The sequence below is a fragment of the Canis aureus genome, chromosome 16, assembly GCF_053574225.1.
Source record: "Canis aureus isolate CA01 chromosome 16, VMU_Caureus_v.1.0, whole genome shotgun sequence".
NCBI lineage: Eukaryota > Metazoa > Chordata > Mammalia > Carnivora > Canidae > Canis > Canis aureus.
The window spans coordinates 32,985,001-33,012,967 of NC_135626.1; the positions used below are offsets into that span (position 1 = coordinate 32,985,001).

Consider the following 27,967-nt stretch of genomic DNA (forward strand, 5'->3'; position numbering starts at 1 on the left):
AGTGAGGAACTCAAGTCCTATCTGTTAATTATAATTAAGATAAAAGCAGGAAACTCTTTTTTTGTCACTTATGATCTGCCACACAAATCTGGCCATCCCTCCTTCAGGGAGCTAAGGCCAGACCAGGGCAAGAGTTAGTATTACCAGGGATGGCAAATGCTTGGTATCCATGTAGCAATTCCTGCCTCATAGATTAAGGCAAACATTGCTAATGCATTTCAGAACTCTTTCCTCCTGAGCCTTGAAATTATTCTCCAAAGAAGTGACCCAGAGAAAACACCACCAGTCTGAATGTATGTGAGTTGAAACTTACTTCTTTTCTGGGTTTTGTGTTGATGCAGTATTAAGGATAGAGTTAAGAGAAGGTTAGGATTTAGCTTTATCTTGAGAGTAAATGTTAATCTAGTATGAGAGGCTTTAACGAGGCTTAGCATTAATATTAGGGTTTTAAATAAGATTAGCACTAGCACTAGGGTTCCTTTTAGATGGTATAATTATAAATGAGGCTAGAGTTATGTCTTACAACTTTTTGCTTAATATTAGAAAGGATGAAGTTAGAATTGGGTATATTTTATTGTAAGAGCCAGAGTCAGATGAATATCTTGAAAATATTGTAAGACCTTCCAAATCTGACCTATTTCTTCTCTTAAGATTTGTCTTCAGACTGTATTTTGAAAGAATAGTAATGAAAGAGCTAAAACAACTCTTAAGTGATTCTGATAACTGAGCTCCTAAATTAGTAGGATTTTATTTTGTAGATTACACAATTCAGATTTTATGAGTTAATTTTAATATTTGCTTAACAACATTTGTTAGACTAGCTAAGAAAGTCATTGCAAAATGTTTCAAATATATTTTAATAACCATTTCAAAAAAAATAAAAACTCAAATCAAGGTGATCAAACCACTAATAAAATGAAAAACATAAGAAAACTGATCAGCATATATAGTGAAATAGTCAAACTGAATAGACATTTCTGCATTAGAGTGCATATGTTAGTTTCAACCACAATGTAAAATTTATATTCTGTGAACATGACAGCAACATATCACACATGCATTGCTGCTCAATTCCACCTACCTAACCCAATTTATCATTCTTGTTTCAAAATAGAAAGCAGGCAGTGCTTTATAGGTATTAGGAGCCATGCCAAACAGGATGAAATTTTAAATCCCTTTAAGAAATTTCTCATTTTAAACTGTAAAAAAAGAAACTCTTATTGACACGATGCCATTGAGTAAGTGTAGCTTGCTTGCTTGCTTGCTAATTCTCTACCTATATCCTTCCATTTTTCTGAAAGGATTTGAAACAAGGAAAGTAAATGTAATTAATTATAAAAAATAACAAAAATATTTTTTAAAACAGATGATGAGAAAGTAAAAGTAAAATATGTAAGTTAGGACCAGAGGAACAAATAGTAATAAAGAATTCAGGTCATTAGATTATTACATTTATCTAAGAAGACTGCAAATTGATCTCAGGCTTCCCTAATTACAAACATAAAGAGAAAACAAGGTGTTATGTGATTTGAATTGTCCATAAGGCAAAATATTACCAGTTACTAAATGAATCGATTCATTAAGAAACAATCATTTCAAGTCTTTGTCCTCTTAAAGCACTCTTTGCTCGTGTATGCTTCCATATGCTAAAAAATGGAAAGATAAAATGGCATTATCTTTTATTATCTATGTATCCCTTAAAAAAATCTCCAGTCTCAAGAGCAAAGTTACAGTATATTCATGCAGATTTCTTCAAGTAAGGTAAGGAGAAATGGCATAATAAATCTATTTCCAGTCTTGTAGCTTTCACGAGAATCCAAAATAGCATCGTTTCATCAGGGGCCAAGTTTCATGTCAAATAGTGTGTAAAATCTAATAATACCCAGCAGGTGATAAAAGCAATGCATGGGAAAAATAAAAGCTACATAAAAACATTACCAGGGACATTATGGTGGTGACTGAAAATTCTTGAAGTTCTTTTGCTTAAGTTATGTAACCACATAGAGGGGAGAAAGGAGGAGTCATAATCTTGGATACTTGTGGCAAGTACAATTTTCTCGACTTTTTCCCTTTCTTATTTCTCTTCCTTACTTGCCTACTTACAGTTTTTCTAAGCATTGAACAGTGTTAGGGAAGACTGGGCTATAAAGAGCACTTGCTGGGAGTGAGAAAATCAGAAGTCTAGTTTTGGTTTTGCATCCCTTTCCCTTCTTCTTCCAGCTCATTTTGCCCACCTTTAAAGAGAAGGCACTGCTCTGGAGCTAGTTCATTTCCCAAATCTACATCTGCCTTCCAGCAATCACATGACTTAAGGCAAATTACTTAGCATCTCCTGTGCCTTAACTCTTTGTTCATTAATAGGACCCAACCATAAATCTTACGGAATTTTGCTAGTATTGAATAAACTAACATATCTAGAAAGCTTACGAGTACCTAAGACATAGAATATGCTCAATAAATGTTATTTCCTTTCCCTTCGTCTTGGCATTCTTCCCTTCAAAGTCTCCTCAAGCTCTTAAAGATGTTTATATTGAAAAACAACAGGTGAAAATCCCCAGTGAGGGATACAAAATAGGATCATGCTTTTTTTTAGTGTTCAGGTTAAATTACACCATGACTCCATCAGGCTATTTATAGGAATGCTGTTTTTCCTTCCTTCAGTCGCCCTGGTCCTAAGATGAGTCCACGAACCCTAGAGAGCTAACTCCTAAGTCCTAGTTCCTCAAAGAAAGAAAGAAAAGAAAACTTAATGCTCCAAATTCACCAAATCCTGTGTTCTTTGTTGCCATCTGTATAACTGCTGCATGGCAACCGATACAGTACTTGTTAGATGGGGTTGCCCAAAGTGTTTGATTTCCTTCTCTGGCCTAGTAAAGGTTCCCTTGTATGTGGATGCATGACAGTCAAGAAGGGTAGGGGAGCAGGAAAAAAGTCCTTCCTCTTCAGTGCTGTGCTAAACATAAGATTAGAGTGTTCTATGCCTCGGTCTGGATGTCCCCATCGTATGTGTCTTTGGTGAGTCTACTTTTTAAGTGCATGCATACAAACATGCACAACATTTTTCCAAGATATGGCAGGGGTGCCAGAGTGGCTAAGTTAGGGCAAAATCTGGCAGTATGAATACACTGTCTGAAACTTGCCTTTCTTTAAATCAAAAGGTCACTGTTTTTTCCCCCTTGCTTGGTGGGACTGGGTGTCAGGCATATGTCTCTGGAAGTAGAAGCCCCATGCCCACTACCCATACAGGGTGGGTGAGCATGCTTTTCTCCATAATCTGTTAGGAATCTTCCCAGACCCACCTGGTCCTTGAAGTCAGGCATTCTCTGGCCTCATCCATGCTGCCCTAACATGGACAGCAGTAGAAGATTCTCTCATCCTGCCCCCATAGCTCTCAAAGGATAATCACAAAAGAAGAGCAATCTGACTTTGGCATCTCTATTCAAAGATCTGGGCTTGGTACACCTGGATGCCTCAGCAGTTGAGCGTCTACCTTTGGCTCAGGGCATGATTCCGGTCCCGGGATCGAGTTCCACAATGGGCTCCCTGCAAAGAGCCTGCTTCTCCCTGTCAGTGGCTCTGCCTCTCTCTGTGACTCTAATGAATAAATAAATAAAATCTTTAAAAAAAAGAGCTGGGCTATTAATTTATCATTTTATTACACACATAGGAAGAAATCTCAGTATTTTCAAGTGGCTATCTCTATCATAATGGTCAAAAAAACCCCAAAACACCTGAATCAAAATGGGGCTTATTTCATAACCAAAGACACAACTGAAACAAAACTCTTCTTTTTGCTTTCTCATCTCTCTGAACTCCCTCTGCTTTTCTGCTCTGTCAGATTCTACTTCAGTGTTCCCATTTCAGAAATCCCTTTGGAGAACGGGGAACTCTTTTGGCTCTAATGAGTGTACTGAAATTGTCTTTCCAAGAATGATTAAGGCAGTCAGACTTTATATGGGTAGTGGTAATTGGTCCCCACACTGCCTTAGCAAGGAACAGAGCTGTTGGGAACAGCAAATAGTGCAGTGTTATGTAAAGACTCATTACTATCCTTTGCTTCTTGGTTTGCTGGTTCCCAAGGCAGTGATGGGCTACAGTACACACCTATGAGAAAACCTTGATGCCATTTAAGGATATGCCACAAGACAAGCTGCAGGAAAGAAATAAAACATAGCTTAGAAGTTTAGAGACAGAAATAAAGCAAGAGATAGCACAGGTGTGAGTCCATGGCAGTTGCCTCAGGTGCCAAAAATTACCCCCTTACAAGAAGCTAAATCGTCAGCTGATTTATATTCCTAAATCAATTTCTTTCATTAAAATTCTCTCTGCCACCCCATCTCCCTCAGCTCCTGCTTAGCAGGGTTTTTTTTTTTTTTTCTTTCTTTCTTTCTTTGAAGATAGATGGGATTGAGAGCTAAGGAAGTGAAGCCTTCTTTCTGAGCTTTTGATACAATGGAGTAGAGGCATCTACTCCAGCCACATGTACTGAAATAATGGCTCTGAAGTAAAAGGCTCTATGATATGATGTCAGTAGACACATTAACAACAGTGGTAGGTGGCTTAAATTCTGGAGTATTATAAAGTTAAAAACATAGGGCATTTTTCTTAGAGAAATAAATGCTGAATTTGGCTGAAGGATAAAACTGCTATGGAGATTTAAGGGGTTTTAAGAGGTTTAGAATCTTGCCAAAGCAAGATCTGTCTTGCCTTACCTTTACCCTTATTATTTACCTTTCTTATTCTTACATTTATTATTTAAAACACCAGTAAATTTTTGGGGTCAGACAAAGCATGACTGAGGGCAGGGGAGACGTTTACTGAGCATTTAGTATGTGTTGGGCACTTTTTAACAAAGGATCCAATTGGCCCTCATATCAATCGGTTGGAATGTTTATCAGTCTCATTATTAAATGAGAGATGAGGAATTTGAGGCTTTGCAATTTAAGTAATCTGCCCAAGATCACACAAGCATGAACAAAGGCAGGATTGAAACCCTGTGCTGATTTCAGAGCCCATGCAACTTGCCTCACACCATGCTCTACTACCTTAGCAGGTCAGACTAGGAAAAGAAGGAAGAGCTCTTGCTTCCAAGGATAACTTTTAATTTAAAGCCCATATCAAGCACAGGAGGAGGGGCAAGATGGCAGAAGAGTAGGGTCCCCAAATCACCTGTCCCCACCAAATTACCTAGATAACCTTCAAATCATCCTGAAAATCAACGAATTCGGCCTGAGATTTAAAGAGAGAACAGCTGGAATGCCACAGTGAGAAGAGTTCATGCTTCTATCAAGGTAGGAAGATGGGAAAAGAGAAATAAAGAAACAAAAGGCATCCAAGGGGGAGGGGCCCCGCGAGGAGCCGGGCTGAGGCCGAGGCGAGTGTCCCCAGGACAGGAGAGCCCCGTCCCGGAGAAGCAGGAGCTGCACCGACCTTCCGGGGGGAAAGGGGCTCGTGGGGAGGTGGAGCAGGACCCCAGGAGGGCGGGGATGCCCTCGGGTTCCCTGGGACAGTAACAGGGACCTGCGCGCCCAGGAGAGTGCGCCGAGCTCCCTAAGGGCTGCAGCAGACGGCGGGACCGGGAGCAGCTCGAGGGGCTCGGGCGGAGGAAGAGGCTCCGTGCGGAGGGGGCTGCGCGGCCCGGGAGCGCGAATCCAACAGCGCAGGCCCCGGAGCACTGGGCGCCGGGACACAGCCCAGGATCAGGCCTCCCCCCGGGAAAGGCAGAGGCCGGGAGGGCCCAGGACAGCAAGGACGCTCCTGCCCCAGCTGAGCAGATCAGCGGCCCGCCCCGGAGCCTCCGGGCCCTGCAGACGGAGTTCCTGCCGGAGCTGAATCCAGGGCTCCAGAGCTGGCCCCGCCACTGGAGCTGTTCCTCCTGCGGCCTCACGGGGTAAACAACCCCCACTGAGCCCTGCACCAGGCAAGGGGCAGAGCAGCTCCCCCAACTGCTAACACCTGAAAATCAGCACAGCAGGCCCCTCCCCCAGAAGACCAGCTAGACGGACAAGTTCCAGGGGAAGTCAAGGGACTTCAAGTACACAGAATCAGAAGATACTCTCCCGTGGTTTTTTTTTCTTTTTTCTTTTTTCTTTTTTTTTTTTTCTTTTTGATTTCTGATTGCTTCCCCCACCCTTTTTTCCCTTTCTTTCTTTTTCTCTTTTTCTTCCTTTTTTTCTTTTTTTCTTCCTTTTTTTTTTTCTTTTTCTCTTTTCTTCTTTTTCTCCTCTCTTTTCCTCCTTTTCCCAATACAACTTGTTTTTGGCCACTCTGCACTAAAAAAAAATGACTAGAAGGAAAACCTCACCTCAAAAGAAAGAATCAGAAACAGTCCTCTCTCCCACAGAGTTACAAAATCTGGATTACAATTCAAGGGCAGAAAGCCAACTCAGAAGCACTAATATACAGCTACTGGTGGCTCTAGAAAAAAGCATAAAGGACTCAAGAGACTTCATGACTGCAGAATTTAGATCTAATCAGGCAGAAATTAAAAATCAATTGAATGAGATGCAATCCAAACTAGAAGTCCTAACGACGAGGGTTAATGAGGTAGAAGAACGAGTGAGTGGCATAGAAGACAAGTTGATGGCAAAGAGGGAAACTGAGGAAAAAAGAGACAAACAATTAAAAGACCATGAAGATAGATTAAGGGAAATAAACGACAGCCTAAGAAAGAAAAACCTACGTTTAATTGGGGTTCCTGAGGGCGCGGAAAGGGCCAGAGGGCCAGAATATGTATTTGAACAAATCCTAGCTGAAAACTTTCCTAATCTGGGAAGGGAAACAGGCATTCAGATCCAGGAAATAGAGAGATCCCCCCCCCAAAATCAATAAAAACCGTTCAACACCTCGACATTTAATAGTGAAGCTTGCAAATTCCAAAGATAAAGAGATCCTTAAAGCAGCAAGAGACAAGAAATCCCTGACTTTTATGGGGAAGAGTATTAGGGTAACAGCAGACCTCTCCACAGAGACCTTGCAGGCCAGAAAGGGCTGGCAGGATATATTCAGGGTCCTAAATGAGAAGAACATGCAGCCAAGAATACCTTATCCAGCAAGGCTCTCATTCAGAATAGAAGGAGAGATAAAGAGCATCCAAGACAGGCAGGAACTGAAAGAATATGTGACCTCCAAACCAGCTCTGCAAGAAATTTTAAGGGGGGCTCTTAAAATTCCCCTTTAAGAAGAAGTTCAGTGGAACAGTCCACAAAAACAAGGACTGAATAGATATCATGATGACACTAAACTCATATCTTTCGATAGTAACTCTGAACGTGAACAGTCTTAATGACCCCATCAAAAGGTGCAGGGGGTCAGACTGGATAAAAAAGCAAGACCCATCTACTTGCTGTCTGCAAGAGACTCATCTTAGACAGAAGGACACGTACAGCCTGAAAATAAAAGGTTGGAGAACCATTTACCATTCAAATGGTCCTCAAAAGAAAGCAGGGGTAGCCATCCTTATATCAGATAAACTAAAATTTACCCCAAAGACCATAGTGAGAGATTGAGAGAGACACTATATCATACTTAAAGGATCTATCCAGGAAGAGGACTTAACAATCATTAATGTATATGCCTCGAATGTGGGAGCTGCCAAATATATAAATCAATTAATAACCAAAGTGAAGAAATAGTTAGATAATAATACACTTATACTTGGTGACTTCAAACTAGCACTTTCTATACTCGATAGGTCTTCTAAGCACAACATCTCCAAGGAAATGAGAGCTTTAAATGATACACTGGACCAGATGGATTTCACAGATAGCTACAGAACTTTACATCCAAACTCAACTGAATACACATTCTTCTCAAGTGCACATGGAACGTTCTCCAGAATAGACCACATACTGGGTCACAAATGTGGTCTGAACCGATACCAAAAGATTGGGATCGTCCCCTGCATATTCTCTGACCATAATGCCTTGAAATTAGAACTAAATCACAACAAGAAGTTTGGAAGGACCTCAAACACGTGGAGGTTAAGGACCATCCTGCTAAAAGATGAAAGGGTCAACCAGGAAATTAAGGAAGAATTAAAAAGATTCATGGAAACTAATGAGAATGAAGATACAACCGTTCAAAATCTTTGGGATGCAGCAAAAGCAGTCCTAAGGGGGAAATACATCGCAATACAAGCATCCATCCAAAAACTGGAAAGAACTCAAATACAAAAGCTAACCTTACACATAAAGGAGCTAGAGAAAAAACAGCAAATAGATCCTACACCCATCAGAAGAAGAGAGTTAATAAAGATTCGAGCAGAACTCAATGAAATCGAGACCAGAAGAACTGTGGAACAGATCAACAAAACCAGGAGTTTGTTCTTTGGAAGAATTAATGAGATAGATAAACCATTAGTCAGCCTTATTAAAAAGAAGAGAGAGAAGACTCAAATTAATAAAATCATGAATGAGAAAGGAGAGATCACTACCAACACCAAGGAAATACAAACGATTTTAAAAACATATTATGAACAGCTATACGCCAATAAATTAGGCAATCTAGAAGAAATGGATGCATTTCTGGAAAGCCACAAACTACCAAAACTGGAACAGGAAAAAATAGAAAACCTGAACAGGCCAATAACCAGGGAGAAAATTGAAGCAGTCATCAAAAACCTCCCAAGACACAAGAGTCCAGGGCCAGATGGCTTCCCTGGGGAATTCTATCAAACGTTTAAAGAAGAAACCATACCTATTCTCCTAAAGCTGTTTGGAAAGATAGAAAGAGATGGAGGACTTCCAAATTCGTTCTATGAGGCCAGCATCACCTTAATTCCAAAACCAGACAAAGACCCCACCAAAACGGAGAATTATAGACCAATATCCCTGATGAACATGGATGCAAAAATTCTAAACAAGATACTAGCCAATAGGATCCAACAGTACATTAAGAAAATTATTCGTGCTCGCTTCGGCAGCACATATACTAAAATTGGAACTATACAGAGAAGATTAGCATGGCCCCTGCGCAAGGATGACACGCAAATTCGTGAAGCGTTCCATATTTTTCTTTTCAAGGGAAACATTACTGTTTTATACCAAAGGTATTAATATGGGCAGCCTTTGACACAGTGTATTCCAAAAAACGAGTTTATATTTTGAAATGGTTTTTACAGCTTAGGCTTTGTACACACTGCCCTTCTTGGGACAGTTGCATGCCTTTATTTATATCCAGCAGCAAAGCCTACAATAAAACTTTAAAACAAAAAAAAAAAACAAAACAACAAAAAAAAGAAAATTATTCACCATAACCAAGTAGGATTTATCCCCGGGACACAAGGCTGGTTCAACACTTGTAAAACAATCAATGTGATTCATCATATCAACAAGAGGAAAACCAAGAACCATATGATCCCATTAGATGCAGAGAAAGCATTTGACAAAATACAGCATCCGTTCCTGATCAAAACTCTTCAGAGTGTAGGGAACATTCCTCAACATCTTAAAAGCCATCTACGAAAAGCCCACAGCAAATATCATTCTCAATGGGGAAGCACTGGGAGCCTTCCTTCTAAGATCAGGAACGAGACAGGAATGTCCACTCTCACCACTGCTATTCAACATAGTACTAGAAGTCCTAGCCTCAGCAATCAGACAACAAAAAGACATTAAAGGCATTCAAATTGGCAAAGAAGAAGTCAAACTCTCCCTCTTCGCCGATGACATGATACTCTACCTAGAAAACCCAAAAGTCTCCACCCCAAGATTGCTAGAACTCATACAGCAATTTGGTAGCGTGGCAGGATACAAAATCAATGCCCAGAAATCAGTGGCATTTCTATACACTAACAATGAGACTGAAGAAAGAGAAATTAAGGAGTCAATCCCATTTACAATTGAACCCAAAAGCATAAGATACCTAGGAATAAACCTAACCAAAGAGGTAAAGGATCTATACCCTCAAAACTATAGAACACTTCTGAAAGAAATTGAGGAAGACACAACGAGATGGAAAAATATTCCATGCTCATGGATTGGCAGAATTAATATTGTGAAAATGTCAATGTTACCCAGGGCAATTTACACGTTTAATGCAATCCCTATCAAAATTCCATGGACTTTCTTCAGAGTTAGAACAAATTATTTTAAGATTTGTGTGGAATCAGAAAAGACCCCCAATAACCAGGGGAATTTTAAAAAAGAAAACCATATCTGGGGGCATCACAATGCCAGATTTCAGGTTGTACTACAAAGCTGTGGTCATCAAGACAGTGTGGTACTGGCACAAAAACAGATACACAGATCAATGGAACAGAATAGAGAACCCAGAAGTGGACCCTGAACTTTATGGTCAACTAATATTCGATAAAGGAGGAAAGACTATCCATTGGAAGAAAGACAGTCTCTTCAATAAATGGTGCTGAGAAAATTGGACATCCACATGCAGAAGAATGAAACTAGACCACTCTCTTTCACCATACACAAAGATAAACTCAAAATGGATGAAAGATCTAAATGTGAGACAAGATTCCATCAAAATCCTAGAGGAGAAACAGGCAACACCATTTTTGAACTCAGCCACAGTAACTTTTTGCAAGATACATCCACGAAGGCAAAAGAAACAAAAGCAAAAATTAACTATTGGGATTTCATCAAGATAAGAAGCTTTTGCACAGCAAAGGATACAGTCAACAAAACTCAAAGACAACCTACAGAATGGGAGAAGATATTTGCAAATGACCTATCAGATAAAGGGCTAGTTTCCAAGATCTATAAAGAACTTATTAAACTCAACAGCAAAGAAACAAACAATCCAATCATGAAATGGGCAAAAGACATGAACAGAAATCTCACAGAGGAAGACATAGACATGGCCAACATGCACATGAGAAAATGCTCTGCATCACTTGCCATCAGGGAAATACAAATCAAAACCACAATGAGATACCACCTCACACCAGTGAGAATGGGGAAAATTAACAAGGCAGGAAACCACAAATGTTGGAGAGGATGCGGAGAAAAGGGAACCCTCTTACACTGTTGGTGGGAATGTGAACTGGTGCAGCCACTCTGGAAAACTGTGTGGAGGTTCCTCAAAGAGTTAAAAATAGACCTGCCCTACGACCCAGCAATTGCACTGTTGGGGATTTACCCCAAAGATACAGATGCAATGAAACGCCGGGACACCTGCACCCCGATGTTTCTAGCAGCAATGTCCACAATAGCCAAACTGTGGAAGGAGCCTCAGTGTCCATCGAAAGATGAATGGATAAAGAAGATGTGGTCTATGTATACAATGGAATATTACTCAGCCATTAGAAACGACAAATACCCACCATTTGCTTCAACGTGGATAGAACTGGAGGGTATTATGCTGAGTGAAGTAAGTCAATCAGAGAAGGACAAACATTATATGTTCTCATTCATTTGGGGAATATAAATAATAGTGAAAGGGAATATAAGGGAAGGGAGAAGAAATGTGTGAAAATATCAGAAAGGGAGACAGAACATAGAGACTCCTAACTCTGGGAAACGAACTAGGGGTGGTGGAAGGGGAGGAGGTCGGGGGGTGGGGGTGAATGGGTGATGGGCACTGAGGGGGGCACTTGACGGGATGAGCACTGGGTGTTATTCTGTATGTTGGTAAATTGAACACCAATAAAAAATAAATTTATTATAAAAAATAAACCCCATATCATCTGTGCCATTCATTGGCACCTAGAACTCACAGTTTATATCCTGACTTGTGCTTGTAGTTGTCTGTCTTGGGTTGCCAGCTCAAGAATGGCTGAGTCCAATGCCCAGTAACCACTAAGTAACTTTATGATCTTCATTTCTTCATGGCTCAGTTACTGACCTTTAAGATAGGTAACAACAGTGCCTACCTCATGTAACTATTAATGAGTTAATATCAAAAACAACTAGAATAGCACTTAGCACAGATTTAGCTCTCCATAAATTTAGCTACCAATTTATACCTTTATCTTCTATCCCAGTAGTATGGGGTACCTCCAAGCTGCAAATAATAATTATATTTATAACACTATCTAAGATAAGACTTCCTCTGTTACTAGAGGTGTGCCCTTGAAAAGTCGTACAAGTTTTTTGAAATTTAGTTTTCAGATCTAAATAAATGGTAAGAGTCATAATCTTATCTTGGATAGTTAATTATCAGGATTGCGTGAGTTCATTTATGTGAAGAAACCAGTGCTTAGCAAGAGGTTTGTATGTGGTTGCAGCTCAAAATAGTTTTTACTTAATCTTTGGTTTGATCTTTTAAATATATTTTATACTTTGTAAGGCATTCTGTTTGCTTTTCTGTGTTCTTATAGTACTTTGCAATGCAACTATTTTAAGACATATCATACAAGACGGTTGTTTGTTTGTTTTTTTTGGTGTGTTTGCCTCATGAAACTTGGAGTTCCCTGAGGGTAGGGGCTAGGACTTATTTATCTTAGATTTAACTGGTACTTAGTACAGTCATGGCATATAGTGTTGTGAGAAATAAATAAGTAAAAAATGTATGATTGTTTTTCCTATTTAGAGAAAAAAAGAATAACAGAACCAGTGGAATTAAAAAGGAAGAGAGGGAAGTAAGGAAAGAAGAAAGAAGGAAGATGGGAGGAAGGAAAAAATAGATGAGTGGGAAGACAGAAAGACAAAAACAATAACAGAATCATGTTGATCTATGTAGTCTAGTAGCAGTTCTTTGTAGTGGAAAACTTTATGTATTGTCGTAAAATTCCCATGCAGAGTAACTAATACTTATTTAGAATTTCAAAGTATTTTTAAGCTTAGCTATATTAGACCATATTTGGAATTTTTCTTATTCTTTGAAAATCTTTCCATAGCATATATAGAAATCATTTATCTCTTGTAACTGAGGAGAGTCTCGTTAGACACAAGATAATGTGGTTGCCTTTGCCCTGTTTCTGTCCCCTACACAATGTTCATTTTAAGATACTTACCTTTGAAGTGAATGAAGAGAATGTGAGTAGGTTAAAAGCAAAAGAAAAGCCTTGGATTTTTGCAATGGGTTCAATTTATGTCATACAAAGAATGGTGAGTTTAGGTGGCAGGAGGCACTGATCTGATGAAAAGTGCCTTTTTATTTCTTTACGGTAAAATTTGGGAGAAAGGGACTATAGCCCATTTCACAAATATGTATGTGCACATTCATGCATGGATACAGAGAAAAGGCCCTTCATCTTCCTATCTTTAAGGGACTTACAACCTAGGACAGTTGCAGAAGTAAATAAATTATATCAAAATATATATACAATTCTAAAACTGCATAAGGTTTAACGTTACTAAGGCAGGTATGCCATAGGAAGCATCATGAAAAGTTTTCCAGCAAGGAAACCTCTGAAATGTGATTTGATGGGATAAATATAAGAAACAAGGGGGTAGGAAGACAAAGAGTATTTTCAGTGAGGAAAAGTCACGGAAGCATGATATGCAGGAATATAATTGGGAATCTGCCATCCGTATGCCTGGAATATAAATCAAATGGAGCAAGCTATCAGGTAGTGAGGCTGGAGAAATAATAACTTGAACTTGAACTTCATCCTCCAGGGAAGAGCTAAGGATGTGGAGATACACAATTAGACGTATGGTTTGTTTAGAAAGATCTCTGTGTGCTAGCTACCATGAAAGTTATTTTCAAACTTGCCAGATAACTTACTCTACAGCAATGTTTCTCAAGCTCGATCATACACCAAAATCACCTGGGTGGCTTTTAAAAAATAGCAGTGCAAAATATAACATTGAATTAGATTCTCTGGGCATGGAGCCCAGTCATCAACATTTCTCATGTGCAGCCAACTTTGAGAATCACTGTGCTAAAACAGAAATGGCAGCTCTCCATGTCAGGGAAAAGATGTGAAGTGCTCTGGGGCCCAGATGATGGTTTGTTAGTATTGAACTAGTCCACTGATGTCTTTACTAAGAGTAAAGGCAATGGAAGAAATGGAAGCTGACTTGACAGTGCTTTCTTACCTCCACAAACCCAGCCAATTACTATGGGATTTTAAAACCACAAAAGGAGGGGCGCCTGGGTGCCTCAGTCAGTTAAACATCTGCCTTCAGCTCAGGTCATGATCCCAGAGTCCTGGGATGGAGACCCGCATTGGTTTCCTGCATCTCCCTGTCCTCCCCACTCATTCTCTCTCTATCTCTCTATCTCTCTCTCTCTTTCTTGCCCTCAAATAAATAAAATTAAAAAAAAAAAACAATCAGTGAGGGATGGCTATGTTCACAATGTGTAGTTTCCTAAAAATGCTATCTTTTACTGAGTTTCACTTTAAAATATTATATCAATGTTTAAAAATCTGAATCTCTGTTGAAATTACACAATTTTGGAAAATAGTGTAATTGCTATTTGGGGGTTGCTTTGACGAAGCCCTTATCTTACTCTGAATTTAAATTTTTTTTGTCTTGCTGTGTTCTATGGTGAGGAAGTTGGTGAAGAAATGTAATGAATTATATTCAAGGTTAATGTTTTTGTGGAAGAAACTTAATGACTTTTTCGTGGGAGATAATTCTTGCCAGCAGGAGTCAGCCAGTTAGAGGGTAACAGTTTTCAAAGTCTACTGAAGGCAGTTCATAGGTAGGACAGGGGAAGTGAGAGAGGGTATGAAAGATATAGGCAGAGTATCAAGCTCCGCACAGGTGTTAACATCATTTTTGCCTAATCCAGGAACTCTCTATTATCTCCCAGTTATGTGTATTTTCACCAAAGCTTTCTATATTCCCTTCAGCTTCCTTCTCTTTTAGGATTTTTAGTTTCTAGTCTTATAATTTTTTTAATTTATTTAAGTAATCTCTGCACCAAGCATGGGCTTGAACTCATGACCACTTGGTCATAAGTCTCACATTCCTCTGACTGAGCCAGCCAGGTGCCCCTCTCATAATCTTTTTATATTTTTTTTGTTTTTTTTTTTTGTTTTTGTTTTGTTTTAATTTTTATTTATTTATGATAGTCACACAGAGAGAGAGAGAGAGAGGCAGAAACATAGGCAGAGGGAGAAGCAGGCTCCATGCACCGGGAGCCCGACGTGGGATTCGATCCCGGGTCTCCAGGATCGTGCCCTGGGCCAAAGGCAGGCACCAAACCGCTGCGCCACCCAGGGATCCCTCATAATCTTTTTAAATGTTAACCACCATTGTTCAATTAAGTGGAATTCCTTTGTTGTTTTATTTATTTTTTAAAGATTTTATTTGTTTATTTGAGAGAGAGTGTGTGTGCGTATGCACAAGTAGGGGGAAGAGCATAGGGAGAGGGAAAAGCAGATTCCCCGCTGAGCAGGGAACCTGATGCAGAACTCGATCCCAGGACGCTGAGATCATGATTTGAGCCAAAGGCAGACACTGAACTGACTGAACCATTCCCTCCACACCAATTATTTGTATTATAAAATGATACAGCCTTTCCATTTGTCCAACAGTGTTTATAAGAATGTCTAATTGTTTAAAAATGGTCTATAATGATTACAACATTATAAGAGTTAAATATAAATAGTATATAAAGAGTATAATCTTTAACAAACATCTTAATTTTGCACAGCAAAGGCACATTGGAGGGCTTCACATATTTCTTTTCTCTCTTCCTTTTCATTTCTAATATATACTGGCATTTTTAAAAGATTTTATTGTATTAGAGTAGTTTTAGATTCACAGAAAATGTGAGAGGAAGGTCCAGAGAGTTCCCATATGCACTCCCTGTGCCCCATGCACAGCCTCTCTCATTATCAATATTTTCACCAGAGTGGAGCATTTGTCACAACTGCTGAAACAGCAGTGGTGCATCATCAACACCCGAAGTCCATAGTTTGTTTCGAGCTTCACTCTTGGCAGCGTACATTCTGTGGACCTGGACAAATGTATAATGATATATCTCTGCCATTATAGTATCATACACAGTAGTCTTACTACCCTAAAAATCCTTTGTGCTTTATCTATCCATCCCTCCTAATCAGTCAGCCACTAATCTTTTCTTTGTCTCCATGGCTTTGCCTGTCATATAGTTGTCACTACGTAACTTAGTAACATGCATTTAAGTGTCCACCATGTCTTTACCTTATTTCTTTTCACTGCTGAATAAAATTCCATCTTGTAGATGTACCACAGTTTATCCATCCACTTACTAAAGGATATCTTGGTTACTTTCCCAATTTTGGCAATTGTGAACAAAAATATAAACATCCATATGCAGATTTCTCTGTGGATATACATAGTCAGTTCCCTCACATAAATACCAAGGAACACTATTGCTGGAGTCTATGGTAAGAACATGTTTAGTTTCGTAAGAAACTGCTAAATTATCTTCCAAAGTGGCTGTACCATTTTACATTCCCATCAGCAATAAGATTTCCTGTTCCTCTATATGAGTATTTTAAAATCTTTTTTATCACAATAAGTAGTAAGAAATACATTTTATGTCACAACAGGTTTAAAATTCCTCTCTCTCTATATGTGTGTGTGCATGTGCACATGTCCCTGAAAGTGAATATATGTAGTAATCTACTGTCACATAAAAAAATGCCTTCAAAACTAAGTAGCTTAAAACAATAATATTCATTATCTCTCACAATTTCTATGGGTCAGGTATTTGGGAACAGCTTAGCAGGATGGTTCTGGCATCAGGTATCCCAGAATGTTTTAGTCAAGATGTAGGCTGGAGCTGTGGTCATTTGAAGGTTTAAATGCAGTTGGAGGATCTACTTCCAATTTGGTCCATTCACATGGCTGGCAAGTTGGTTCCAGCTTTTGATAGGAAGCTCCATTCAATCTCACATGGATTTCTCTACACAGCTGCTTGAGCATCCTCATGATATGGCAATGATTTCACACAGGGAAAACAATGCAGATCCTTAGGAGACCATGCACAGTTCTTTATGACCTAGCCTCAGAAGTCATGTACCATTACTTTTGTAATATTCTATTGATGACACAAACCAGCCATGAATGAGTATGGGAGGGAACTATACGGGGATATGAATACCAAGAGGCAGTGATAATGGAGAACCACTTTGGAGACTAGCAACCTCTCCTTCCCATACCCACACCACATACACACACACACACACACACACACACACTTAAAACCAAACTTTCCCAAAGTAATATATAGCCTTATATGTACAACATACTCTAATATTCTCTATTCTACTTTACTTTTAAATGTTTCTTTTGAGCCATTAAATAGATTTCACTACCCACTAATTGGTTGCCACCCTTATCTGAAACATAATTATTTATATGCTGTTGAACACAAACTCATTAAGTTTCAATATTCTTGATACAATATGGGGGGTATTTATTGGTTTTACACAGATAATATGAAATCAAATAAAATAAACTATTTTTAAAATAGTTTTTAAGATTCTAAAGAAAAAGTGACTGTCCCACAACACAAGCTGTTGGAAAAAAAGCCTTTGGCCATCTTATTGCTCTGTATCACTCCTGAGGTGTGATTAGGGTAGAGCTATTTGGCAAAGCAAAGAAGGCTCTGGCAAGACAGGTGGACCAAAGCAGCAGCTACCTTCAGGCTGAGCATGGGAAGAAGGTAGGGCATGGCAAACTGGAGACAAATACAGATCCCATAAGCAGGAGACTATGTAATTTATTGTTCAGACTGGAATGTAAAAGGAAGAAGCATGACTAATTCATGCTGTAACAACATGTACAAACTCAGGGTCATCCCAGGCATTCCTTCCTGTAACTCTTATATTGAAGAGGACGATTGAGACATAGAAGTTGAAGACACTAAGTTCTTCTCAACAAACAATAATCTTTCCCTTTTTCCTTAGAAGGAAATATCTCCTTATTGTTCGTGTGTGATAAGTAAAGGAAAATGAATATAAAAACTTGGAAAATGCCTGTAGTGAACACTATGTAAGTTCATGCTAACTGTGCTTGGAGATTGCCTTCTCAGGAAAAAGGGCCTGAGTGTTACTTTCAGATTAATGCCTAGAACCAAACATGACAGATTCCTGTTTGAATGCTCGTAGAGAACATGTATCATTTCCTCATAAGGGAAATTTAGGAGCCACCATTAGATTCCAATGTATATACAATAGGGTCAACTGTGTTTTTGGTTTTTATTTGTTTGTTTGTTTTCAGAGAGAGAGAGTGAACAAACGGGGGCAGAGGGAGAGGGTGAGGGGAGAGAATCTTAAGTAGGCTCCATGCCAGCATGGAGCCTGACATGGGACTCCATCTCAGAACCATGAGATCAAGACTTGAGCGAAATAAAGAATCAGACACTTAACCAACTAACCCACCCAGGCCACCCCTGGGGTCAACTGTTTTGAATTTCATTACAAACTATGGGATTAATTATTCCTAATGAAACATCTATCTCCTTAAGCAAATGTATATACATATATACATCTCTTGGCCATATAGAACCCAACTGATGGTTACTACAAGACTATGGGTTTCTATTGAGAAAATTCTGCTAAATAATAAGTTTACCTAGCTTACTTTAACATATCCATATTTTCTACATGGTGAACAATCTCAGATTATCCTGATCTTTAAAATTTCATGATATTAAAAATGAAGAATTAGCAGCCATTCTGACCAATCAGCATAATTACAGAGGCAAAATTAATGTGTGCCACTCTTCTATAGTGCAGAACAGATCCCCAGAGATAAATCAAAGTGAATTTACTATTACTTATTGAGAATCATCTTTGAGATAGGCGCTATACTAGGCTGTTCACCTATCTTAAATCATTTACTTTTAGATGGAATCATCTCAATTTCAGTCCCTATAGAAAGATAGAAGAAGTTTAAAAAAAAAAAAAAAGGAAAAGCATTTACTTAAGTTCAATAATAAGTGATAATAGTGTGATCTCCTGTCTGTGCAAGCTGGGCTTTCTTCAGTACTCTGCTCAGTGAAATGCTTTCCAGTTTGTTTATTTCCATAAAACACAGTCCCTAGGATGTTGGGTGGCTTTGACCAAGTTTTCTTTTTTTTTTAAGATTTTATTTATTTATTCATGAGACAAAGAGAGAGAGAGAGAGAGAGAGGCAGAGACACAGGCAGAGGGAGAAGTAGGCTCCATGCAGGGAGCCTGACGTGGGACTGGATCCCAGGTCTCCAGGATCACGCCCTGGGCCGAAGGCAGTGCCAAACCACTGGGCCACCAGGGCTGCCTTTGACCAAGTTTTAATCAACACCTTAATCCATGTGCTTTATGGTGGAGCGCTGGCAGACTGAGAGACAGTAGTATCTACTAGCAATGTAAGGAGGCATTATCCCTTCTTATGATGTCAGGCTTCAATTCCTCTAGAATAAATAATCTGTAAAAGACATACATGCAATCAATAGTCACCATACCTGAAGATCCTAACTCATGCAAAACTGGTACAAAAACTTTTGCTTTGTGGTACCTACATGTAAAAGTGCCCAAAGGGAGTATGTCCCTCTTTTCCCCCACCTTCTCTATGTGTCTGTGATAGAGAGAAAGCAAGCAATTAGGGGACCCAAAGACAGAAAAGGCCAGTGTAAGCATTCCTTATGTTCACCAGATACCTCTGTCAGTTCTATAATGGATGCAGATGCCAATATGAAATTTTTATTTTACTCTGTTTTTCCTTTTTGGTGCATTCTAATTACTGTACTTGTAGATGTTTCCCAGTTAAGATTGTGCTCAGCACTCAGATTCTCCTTCTCTTCAGTAATGCATATAATCTGTTGGCACATTGTTTTGGAGAAGCATAATAACCTCTGTAAATGCAAGGAGTTTTACAACAAAGTGGAAGGTGTTAATATAATGGGTACAGTAATTCTGGAGGAAAAAAAAAAACCTGTAGTTTACAATCGGGAGTCATTTGGCACCTCTGGGTCTATTCTGGAAAAGATTGTTTAAATGAGACAATAAGAGGAAACCAATTTACAACTTGAAATAAGCAGAGTTCATGTTTCCATGTTGCTAAAAGGCAAGGTTAGACGAACACTCTACAGTTATCATAAAATTTTTATCAAGAAGCTGCAGTACCTTTAATAATTCATTATTTTACCTTCTTGCAAGAACTCCTCTATGTGCTTTTGAAATGTTGTTTTTATTATCTTGGAAGAATTGGTTTTGAAGAGGAATCTTTCTCTAACTACAATGGCGACAAGTCTATTATCAAGGAGTCATGATTAGTATAAACTAATTTTGTCCCTCCTCTTTATACATCTTTCAATTGATTGTGTTAACAAAGGCATCCTCCTTCCTACCTACATCAGCTTAATGGCATATTGTGGAAAATACAAAATTGCATATTCAAATCACCTTGAGAGGTTTAAAAAATTATAATGCATGTACTGATGTTTCCTACGAAAAGCTAACATTAACAGGCATGTATCTTGTTTCACTAAGAAAATTCCTTCTAACACCTTAATGAATGAAATTCTGTAGATTGCTAAATATATAATCTGTCAAGAACCTGAGAATCTATCCTAGAAAGCATTTCATTAAAGAATGGTAAAAGTTATATGATATCACATTGATCAGGTTGAGCCAGTCATCCCAACTTTAGCAGAGATGAATGATCAAACATAAGCATGGTTGTCCAATCATTCTTAGATGTAGAGAAGCCACTGGTCCTTTGTTAGATATAATTTAATTGCACAACACATCTACCTAACTGTCATCAAGATTTCAGTGCATCTTGTCAGATAATTCTTGAAGGCATTATCCAGTGACTGAGTTAGCTGGTGTCAAAAGTGAAAATATGGCTCTCAATGGGGAAGAACCAAAACCCAACAATTTATTATAAAAAAAAATACAAAGCAGGAAACTTGAAGCCATAATAAAATGTGCTGGCCTGAGCTTAACTTTCCCAAATTAATCAAACCTGTGTTTTACAAATATGTTGGAGGATTCCAGCATCCATGCTGCAGTTTGATAATTTCCAAATTATGGATTTTAAAACCTAATTAACCCAGGGAATAAGAAAAGACAAAATAACACAACAAAAAACAGTGTCTGCAGTTTTCTCATTTGGCAATTCTCATAATTAGCAAATGTTTACTAAAAATAAACATTTTTTCTTTCAAATGCTGTATTTATCAAATAATTTCTGAATGTTTTCACTTCTGATAGAAAGAAAATGTTTTTCATTGTCATTGAAAAATCCTAAGAACCAAGTGTTTTCAGTTTTCAGATAAAATCCTGAATTCATCAATAGAGAAATATTTTGCAAAGTATATACCCAATTCCTGCCCTCTTCACTTCAGTCACACAGCATATGCTACCCACACTTTGATTATTTAATGAGCTAAACCCACAGAGAATGTCTAGCGTACCAAAGAACATTCACTCAGAGGGCCTAAAGAGGAGGTGGGAAGTCACTTGAGGAGTCTCCAAAAGGGAAATTCCTTGTTGAAAATAAATGGGATTTTTGCCTCAGGAGAAAAACAAAAGCCCATTTTTGTTTCTTTCTTCCATTTCTTCTTATTGGTCACTCCCCTGCCCTGTAGCTGATTTGCAAGAGAATAAGGGGAACACATGGATAAGAGGGATCTTTCTATTGGAGCAGAAAAGAGCGAAGTCCTCTTTGAGCATATTTCTTTTCTTATCTTCACCCCAATCCTGACGTTGGCCATAGAATCAGAAGCATCATAAATCAAGGTACAAGTTGGGAATACAGTACATGAGTGTAAGTATAATAGAGCTAGGAATGGAGAGGTCTGTAATTATAAGGAAAAAAACTCTGTTTCTAGGACCTACATTTCTGGTAATACATTTGGTAGGTGGATATCTATTTCTCCCTCTTCCTCTCTCTCCCTCTGTCTCATGTGTGTGCCTGTGTGTATGTATATATATGTGTGCATATGCATGTATAGAGGAAATACACAAATAGCTTTTTGCTCTTGTGTATACATATATATATACATGTGTATATGTACATATATACATACATACATAGATTATATGATATATACATAGCGATTTGGTCTATCAGTTAAAATTCTTACTCACCTGTAAAATGAGGTTAATATCAGAAGCTACCTTATAAGGTTGTTGTGAATATAAAATGAGATAAAATATTTAAGTCCCTGACAAGGTTTAGCATATAGTAGGTGCTGAATAGATGCTATTTTTTAGGAAGCCTCCCAATCTGCCAGAAACTAGAAATTCCATGTAGCGATGTGCTCATTAGTTCATACATTCATTTCTTATCTAATACATGCTGTGGGAACATAGTGCTCTGTAGATACCTGGGAACATAGCTGTGAACAAGACAAATCTGGCCTTAACACCACTGGGTCCTATCACGTGGTAACAAATTACAACTGATAAGTATCTGGCACACAGTACATGCTCAATTAATATTAAGCGCCCAGAAGGGAGGTGCTATAAATGTTTATAAAAAGAGGCTTGATCCGATCTGTAAGAACAGATGAGAATTCCCTAGGGAAGAAAATTGTAAGCAAAGACCTGAAGGATGAGTTTGTGATTTGTGTGGAGACGATAGGAAGATCGCTCCAAGGCAGAGGGAATTTGTGCAAAAATCCTATAGTAGGAGAGAGCATGGGATCTGGAGAGAGTGCACTGAGGAATCACCATCAGGTAAAGGTGAGGTCCTGTCAGGCAAAGCTTCATAAACTGCATCAGAGATTTAGGGCTTGATAAGTACCCATTATCCAAGAGTAAAGATGTTAATCATGAAAATGACCAGGTTTTCAAAGTCCATAGATTTCTTTGGTTGAGGAGGGAAAATAGGTTGCAAAGGCCAGGAGTTTATGCTGGGAGACTCAGGGAATCGATTGCATTCATCTGGTGAGAGGAGACGGTGGCCCAGGAAGGTAGTAGAAATGAAGTAAAGTGGAATATTCAAGAGAAATACTGCCAAATTAAATACAAAGAGGCAAGATGTCATCTGTTTAAATGGAGATATAGGTCAGCCACTGAGGGACAGTTGAATGTCTCTGGAATTTTCGTTGCTTGAAGGACTGGTGAGAACCAGAAAGAGGTTCTTTTTTTGTTTTGTTTTGTTTCTTTTTTATTTTTATTATTATTATTATTTTTAATAATAAATTTATTTTTTATTGGTGTTCAATTTACCAACATACAAAATAATACCCAGTGCTCATCCCTTCAAGTGCCCCCCTCAGTGCCCATCACCCATTCACCCCCACCCCCCGCCCTCCTCCCCTTCCACCACCCCTAGTTCGTTTCCCAGAGTTAGAAGTCTTTATGTTCTGTCTCCCTTTCTGATATTTCCCACACATTTCTTCTCCCTTCCCTTATATTCCCTTTCACTATTATTTATATTCCCCAAATGAATGAAAACATACAATGTTTGTCCTTCTCCAATTGACTTACTTCACTCAGCATAATAGCTTCCAGTTCCATCCACGTTGAAGCAAATGGTGGGTATTTGTCGTTTCTAACGGCTGAGTAATCTAAAGAACCATCAAGTGGCTGAGATTTAGGACCCAAAGCGAGACCCCTCCCTAGTTCCCATGAAGAGCCAGAGAACAAAGTAAAACACTGAGGGAAAGTTGGCTCCACCCAGGGTTCCCCCCCCCCCCGCCCCCAGGGGTTTTAATTAAAGCAATGCTAAGACCTGGGCAGGAGAGTGAGCAAGGCAAATTCTAGCCTTGCCTAGATCCACGTGACTCTGGCTAAGGGACAGGGAATGGAACATAAAGGTTAAGAGGCTCAAATGTGCCAGACTGTCTGGATTCAGATCCTGAATTTGTTATTTACTTTTGGCAAGTTGCTTAACCTCTTTGTACCTCAGTCCCCTCCTCTGTAAAATCAGAATAATAATAGTAATTACTTCATAGGGTTGCTAAAAGGACCAAATGAATAATACAGAGTATCAGCCTGGCACATGTCAAGAGAAGAGTAAATGTTAGCTGTTATTAATATTTTGACCCCTCAGCTAATCTAAAATTGCTCTGCCTGAGTCCGAATGCGTTTATGGGCTCAGTGGGGTTCAGCCTGGAGATGTACAGCATTGAGGTCTATTGCTGAGCAGGGAGGGTCAAGCAACACAGACAAAAAGAAAAGGTAAGAAAAAAACCCGGGTTCAAGAGAGAGACCAGCTGTGAAGGGCTAGAAGGATCAGAGCACTTTGCCTTCTGTGACTAAGCATTGTTTCTGTTTGGGAGATAGCAGGGGATAAGGGATCAATCTGTGAGATAAATCAGTGGTTCATAGACTATGGGGATAGGGAGACAGATGAAGGGAAGTGGTGGGATTCTTTTGCATGAAAAGAACATTTAATCTCTTGCAGAAATTGGTTTTATTCCTTCATGTTCCAAGTTCCAAAGCACTCCCAATTACCTTGTATTTTAGCAGCCCATAAAGCTCAAGATCTCAAGCTCATTTTTAAAAATACAATTTTAATCCATTGTAAGAATTTTTGCCAAGGTGCTACATGTCAGGGGGCAAATTAGCAAAGGAAGAATGATTTTAGAATAAGTCACACAGTTTTTATTTAAAAGGAGAAAAAGAATGCCTTGATCTGATATTCCCAGTCTAAAAACAGAAAAGCAAATTTTCTCTGCATTTCCCAGAAGAGCATTTTTCTGCTTTAAAATACTCAGAAATTTAGCATTTGGTGTGTGGCTGGCTTTACAGCACTAAATAATGATTATTATTGTTTGGAAATGTTAATTAAAATGACAACATTTTCTACAAATCTCAGCAAGAGACTTTTATATCTGCCTTGTAGCCACAGTTTGTCTTTTGCTTAAGATTCAGAGATAATATCTGGGTGGCATTAAGCTGGATCCATCAACACCCTTGTCACAATAGATTGCTTGGGAGTCTGGTAATGGGCCTCTGAGCCATCCACCCTTGGGTCACTAGCTCACATGGGGCTTAGGCTAAGAGTGAATGAGACTCATTATTCTCCCAAGAACTTTCTCTTGGATAAACCTGCAGTGTCTGGCCAATTTCTAGGACAAAGAGGATCTAATTACAGTGCTGTATTGCATTAATTAGCTCTATTTTCAAACAATAATAACAGCTCTTTGGAAGTGACGCAAAAAAAAAAATGATACCTGTTTTTTAAGTAATGGAACCATATCTGTTGATGTCTGCTTTCCAAGTTAGCATAAGTCAGAAAATCTGAAAGAAAAGACATTGGCATTATTCTTAGTAATCTACTCCACTGCTACTGACAATATATTGGGTAAAAAGGACACAGACTTAACCAACCAAGTAGTATTGGTTAAGAATCATTATTCCCTGCCTAGCCAGGATAACTGTATTGAATTGGGATCATGATGGGCAGGAAATAAGTTATACCCTCTGTCATTACTATAGGTCTTTGATATTCACTTCATTCTGCTCATTTACAAAATGGACATAATAATAATGTCACGAACTCTTACGTTTGTTATGAGTGTTGAATAAAATAGTGACTGTCAAATCTTAGCATGTTGCCTGGCTCAATAAATAGATGATGCTGATACTGTTGCTGCTCATGGTGAGAGGAGGAGGAAGATGATGATGACAATTAAGTGTATTTGACCTCTTAGGTCACTTTGTGAATGCATGGTAGAGAAATCGGTCAGAATAACTACATGGTTGAAGCAGACGTAAACCATTAGGGCACTAAACAATCATCAGTATTTTAAAGTAAACCATGCAGAACCATAGTCATCTTGAAACCAACTACTACTTACATTTCCAGTGCACAGTCTCCCTTCACAAAACACACACTTTGTTGTCCATTACGGATGCCTGCACCGCATGCTAGATGTGGTATATATCCCTTGAGTTCTAAGGTGAGTGCACTGCATAGAAGGAGCACTGAGTTCTTGGTCAAAAGAGCCAGCCATGAATTCCAAATGTGCCACTTGTTTGAAATATGATCTTAGAATTATTAAAACCATTTTGTGTTTTAATTCTACAATCCTTAATATAAGGATATCAATAACTATTTGTTATCGATCACCTGCTATAAATCAGCACAAACATGCTAAAATTTTAAATATTGTTCCTTTAAAATGTCGAGGAAAGTGCTTTGTAAACTACAAATGTAGTAGCCGGTAGTTCCATATTGAACAATTGAAGGGGAATACCATGAAGGAATGAAGATTTAAAAAATCAGTAGTAATGAATGTCGATTTTGGCATTTAGCATACAGAGACAGAAATAAAAAGAACTGAAATTTCTTCTGATGGATTTCTCTGGGATGTTAGATGGAATTCCCTAAATTTAGGTGGAAATAAGGGCTTGCCTGCAAGAGCGTTATGAAGGAAATGTGCCAAGGAGATAGCAGTAAGAGAGCAGGGGAAGTGGAACAGGTAAAAGGAAGCAGCCAAACCAGGGTTACATTTTAGGGGAAGTCTCAAACTCAGCTTGTTTCTTCAGGGAGCTCCAGAGGAGTCTTGACCAATAGAACTTTGTATAATGTTGAACATGTTCTGTATCTGTACTGTATGAGCTTGAAATGTGGCTAGTATAGCTGAAGAAGTGATTTTTTTTTTTAATTTCCTAGGAACACATAACGTTGTATCAGTGTTGGTCAGATTGTGTTCTCATCTGGGTGGTTAATTCTCAAAGGAAAGGATCTACTTCCAAGCTCACTGAGGTTGTTAGCAGAATTAAGTTGCTTGTGGTTGTATGTCCCAGGGCTCTAGTTTCTTACTGGCTGTCAGCTGGAGGCCACTTTAGGTCCTAGATACTGCCCACAGTTCTCTGCCACATGGCCTTCTCCATAGGCAGTCCACAATAGGGCTATTTGCTTCTTCAACGCCAACAGTCTGCTAAAACCTTTGTAACCAAACCTCATCAATGAGTAAAATCTTATCACCTTTGAAATCTATATTCTGTTGTTAGAAGTGAGTCAGAGGTTCTGGTCATACTAAGATGAGGAGACACTTAAGACCATGACTCCACCTTTAAAATACTTCCCCATTGCAACACTGGGTAATTTTTTTTTTTTTTAGAGTCTATCAAATACACTATTCCATTGAATCTTCACCAAAAAATACCGTAAATTGGCTAAATTGGGAATTATTATTAATATTTTATTTTATTTTTATTTTTTTTATTATTAATATTTTAAAAACAAAGTTAGGTAAGTTTAAACCACTTGTCCAAAATGCATTAAACTACTTGTCCAAAATGCACAAGTAATTATAAGTGAGGGTGAGCACCCATAACTTTTGATTCTCTGTCCTATCTTCTTTCTGCCCCAGCATGTTTTCTTATTGTGATTCTCAAATGTCAGTCATTTGAGAACTACCTTCACAAATTTTGCATATAATGCTGCCTGACCTAATAATACTAAATAGGTAATTATTTTTTTAAGTAGGTAGTTCATTTTATTCATTTAAGTATATTGTCTTTAATAACAATATTTATATTGGTTACTGAAAATGGAAGACCAGTATCAGTTGCTATAAGCAAAAGATGAATGTACAGATATTAAAATTAACACTATTTGTTTGTGTCCTACTTAAATCCGTATTTCAGGTCTAGCGTATGTCACACCGAGGAACAATCAATCTTTTTTTTTTTTTTGGAACAATCAATCTATGTTGAAAAATATCTCAAAGGGCATCCTCCCTCCTGTTCCTAATTATACCTTACAAGGAGGAATTTGGGGTATGCTGCAAGTGGACCTGCTTTCCAAGGAAGATATATTCCCTATAAGGCAGCAAGGAGCCCAGCATGTGCTCTGGACACTCCTCTGGCTGTCTCAAAAAAGCAATAGCAGTGTCTGTCCTTAGGCATTGTGACTTGGGTGAGAGAGTGTCAATAGAAGAAAATGTAATTGGCAAATACAATTAGCTCCAACACATTTAGGCATGTCTCCTCTCTTACTATCTCCGCAGCTATACAGAATTCTGTGTATATCCTGCCTACGAAGCAATGCATACATCTTGTAGCTTTCTCCTCCTTTCTGTGTTCTTCAGCATCTTTCTCATGACTCCTCCAAAGTGCTGGCATTCACAAATTTGAAACGTGGCAGGGAGAAGCCTCCTCCTTGTTCTATTCTTCCCAACCCCTTTCCACAAATGATTTGTCCCAATGCTCCGCCTCTCTAGAGAT

The 27,967-nt window shown here is 38.7% G+C and overlaps 1 long non-coding RNA gene and 1 other non-coding gene across 17 annotated transcripts in view; one reads left to right on the plus strand and one right to left on the minus strand.

Annotated features, from left to right (window-relative positions):
- LOC144286346 (uncharacterized) overlaps positions 1-27,967 on the minus strand; it is a 169,977-nt gene that overhangs the window by 8,776 nt on the left and 133,234 nt on the right. For 10 of the 16 annotated variants that reach the window (XR_013354431.1, XR_013354430.1, XR_013354432.1 and 7 more), the window contains one exon: positions 24,964-25,030. This is a non-coding gene — a long non-coding RNA (uncharacterized LOC144286346). Of the gene's footprint in view, positions 1-18,967; positions 19,257-23,272; positions 23,353-24,963; positions 25,031-27,967 lie in introns of those variants that run through there. The other 6 variants (XR_013354424.1, XR_013354423.1, XR_013354422.1 and 3 more) reach the window with 3 other exon arrangements.
- LOC144287261 (U6 spliceosomal RNA) lies at positions 8,908-9,014 on the plus strand. Its single transcript, XR_013355105.1, has one exon. It is a non-coding gene; the product is annotated as a U6 spliceosomal RNA (small nuclear RNA).